The sequence below is a fragment of the Theropithecus gelada genome, unplaced genomic scaffold, assembly GCF_003255815.1.
Source record: "Theropithecus gelada isolate Dixy unplaced genomic scaffold, Tgel_1.0 HiC_scaffold_5372, whole genome shotgun sequence".
NCBI lineage: Eukaryota > Metazoa > Chordata > Mammalia > Primates > Cercopithecidae > Theropithecus > Theropithecus gelada.
The window spans coordinates 101-3,175 of record NW_020261997.1 but is presented as its reverse complement, the minus strand read 5'-3'; the positions used below and the strand labels follow the sequence as shown (position 1 = coordinate 3,175).

At 52.9% G+C, this 3,075-nt stretch overlaps 1 pseudogene across 1 annotated transcript; it reads right to left on the bottom strand.

Annotated features, from left to right (window-relative positions):
- Window positions 1-1,235: 1,235 nt before the first annotated feature.
- LOC112617868 lies at window positions 1,236-2,839 on the bottom strand (annotated as a pseudogene). The gene has a single exon (XR_003117979.1). The product of XR_003117979.1 is annotated as a kunitz-type protease inhibitor 1 pseudogene (transcript).
- Between the last annotated feature and the right edge of the window lie 236 nt (window positions 2,840-3,075).

Genomic DNA, 3,075 nt, shown 5'->3' with positions numbered 1-3,075 from the left:
ATGAAGAAAGTTGTTTTAGATTACATATAAGTTCTCCCCCAATATGGGTGAGTCTGTAATTCAGGGTGAATGTTCTACAAAGATATAAGGCAATATACTTATTATGTTAAATTTTCTTTTTTTTGAAAAACAATTATGTACCCTTTTGTGGCATGCAATAAATTATGATGGATGCTAAAGTTAATTTCAAAAAGATGTAGATTTTAATGAAAAATGGATGTGTCTGTAATAAAACCTCTGAGGGTACACTAAATTTGGCATACGTTTAATAAATATTGGGTTTGATATATTTCTAATTTTAGAACATCAAATGATTTAAAAACCTAGACCAGCTTAAAAAGTTATCATAAACTTCAACACTCCTATATATGAACTTTTATCTTTTATATAAACTAAAAAAATAAAAATTAAAAACACCCTACCTATATAAATGTTTGTCAGTTTCTTCTCCCCTTGTAGAGATGATGTTTTAGTGATTTTTTTTTTTTTTTTTCCCCACAAACCACTTTTATTACCCTGTGGGCGGGCTGGACTGTGATGTTGGAGAACCCTGGGGGTGGGGGCTGCGGGATGCAGCTGAGCCTCTCCTGGCTCTGTCTGCCAGTCTAGGCCAGGTTGGGGCTGGTCAAGGGCAGGGAGCCCAATCTTGGGGGAAGAAGAAGAGAGGATGGAGAGGCCAAACAGGCCTCTTCCCCACCTCTTCACCCATGCCACAGCATTAAATAAACAAAAAGCAACTCTTTACAGCACAAACTACACAGGGAAGTCCTTCCTCCCAGCCCTGGGCTCACAGCGTGGAAGAGGAGCTCCGGAGGATGGGGTTGGGGCCTCCAGGGTCTGATACCACCCCAAGCCTCTTCCTAGCACCATGGGGTAGGGACAGGCAGCTTTGAACAGAGGAAACAAAACTCCAACTTCCTCCAAACTCCTATGCAGGCAGGTCCATCTAGTCTGGTACTTCTGGTCCAAGGGTTTTCTGCTCCTTCCAAACCCTTTCTCAGGATCTGAGCTTAGCTGAGACTTCTCCAAGAGGGGCTGGAGCCCTGGTCTCTGAGGCACAGTGGGCCTGGGAAACAGGCAAGAGTCTGGTTCCAAAGTTTTTCCCAGCCCAGCCCTCTGCCTTGGCAAGCAGGAAGCAGGGCCCGGTGAGAGCCGGCAAGACCCAGGCTCAGAGGGGCTGGGGGGTGTGGTTATAGACCAGGTGCTCCGTGTCCTCAGTAGTGGAAACAGTGGAGCTAGCAGTGGTGGGTGGTGGGTGGTGGGTGGTGGTGGTGGTGGTGGCGGCTGTGGAAGCCCTTTCTCTGGTTCTTGAAGAAGCAGTAAGCTAGGATGGATACCACCACCACAGTGCAGATGACCAGGAACACTGCGACAGCCATCTCCACAGAGGCTGTGTTCGGAATGGGGTTTTCCCACCTCAGGCCAAACACATCCTTCTTGGAGATGCCGCCACAAGACTCAAGGCACTGCTGCTCTTCCTCAAAGTTGTTCTTGTTGCCACAACAACCGCCATAGGTAAAGCGGGCACAGTGTTCGCTGAAGGGGTTGTAGTACCAGCGCGGGATGCTCTCCTTGCAGAGTCCTGTGTCTGCCAGGTCCACGCAGTGCCCTTTGTCACTGGGGAAATGGATGCGCTGGAGCTTGTCAAAGCCACTCGAGTATTTTTCACAGGTGGCCTCGTCGGAGGCGTCAGGGCAGTTGGAGGTGTCATCACACTCCAGGAAACTGTCGATGCAGCAGCCATTGCTGCAGCGGAACTGGGTGGGCTGACAGGTGCCAGAGCACACTGGATGGTGCCTTTCCGTGGAGGGGCCCTGGGGAAAAGTCGCCTGAGCCCCAGAGCTGCCTCTCAAAGGCCCACCTTGCACACCCCGACAGGCTAGAATGCACTCTTCTTCCCGAAGGTAGTTGTTCTTGTTGCCCAAGCAGCCTCCATAAACGAAACTCTTGCAGATCTGCTCCATGGGGTCATAGTACCAGCGTGGGAAGGAGCCCCGGCAGCGGCCCACCTTGTTGGGTGCGAGGCAGTAGTCTTCTGTCTGCTTGGTGGACAGCACAGTGACTGTGACGTTGGCCGCGTCCTCTGGGTGGTCTGAGCTAGTCACTGTCAGCTGGAACAGGTAAGTGCCTTCCTTGAGTCCCCACAGTTCCACCTGGTTTGGGTCTTTCCTCTCTACCCTGACGTCCGTGTCACCCCGCAGTAGGCGCCAATCTGTGTTTTCCACATCCTTCAGCACCAGGGGTTCCTGGGGTTGTACCTTCAAGTCTATGCCCGCCAAGGTCTTGGGGATTCCAGACCCTCCAAAGCCCTGGGTCTGCAGCTGGCGGTAGGAGCGGTATACTTCCCTCGTTAGGTAGTTGATGAAGCCCTCCCTGGGCGCGAACTTGCACACGAAGTTCTGCTCATAGAGGCAGTTGATGAGGAAGCAGGCGGCAATGGCGTCCTCCCCGCGGTCGGGCTGCAGCTCCACCAGCGCTAAGTTGCAGTTCTGGATGGTGCAGCAGGCGCGCACACAGTCCCAGCCCCGGCGCACGCTGGGGGACTCTAGGAACGTGGCTCCGTTGCTGACCGAGGCATTGGTGTCCAGCACGAAGGCAGGCACCCCAGTGGTAAAGAGGTTCAGGCAGTCGGCTCCCGCGGGCGGCCCCGGGGGCGCGGGCGGCGGCCCGGCCTGGGTGCCCTGGAGGCCCAGCGCGCACAGAAGCCACAAGGCGACGGCAGGGATGCGGGCCGGGGCGAGGCGGGTGCCGGCCATAGTCCTCGCAGGGGCCATCGCCTTCCTCTCCAGGGGGATCACCTTCAGAGCGCGGGCCTCTGGGTTCCGAGGGTGCTGGTGACCTGAGAGAAGGGAGGAGACAGAGGAGGAGACACATCTGATCAGCCGGGGAGACTTCGGAGGAGTGATTCTGCTTAGAGAAAGATTTTGAATTTTCCAACAGTTATTTTAGTAGCCCTTGGGAGTCTAATCTGATTGGAGGAGGCTCAGCATTCCTTGTGTAATTTAAGAATAATTGTGACAAGTACTCTTTGACACATTATATTTAGTAAATGCCTTAAAATATTTGAAAGGTGTC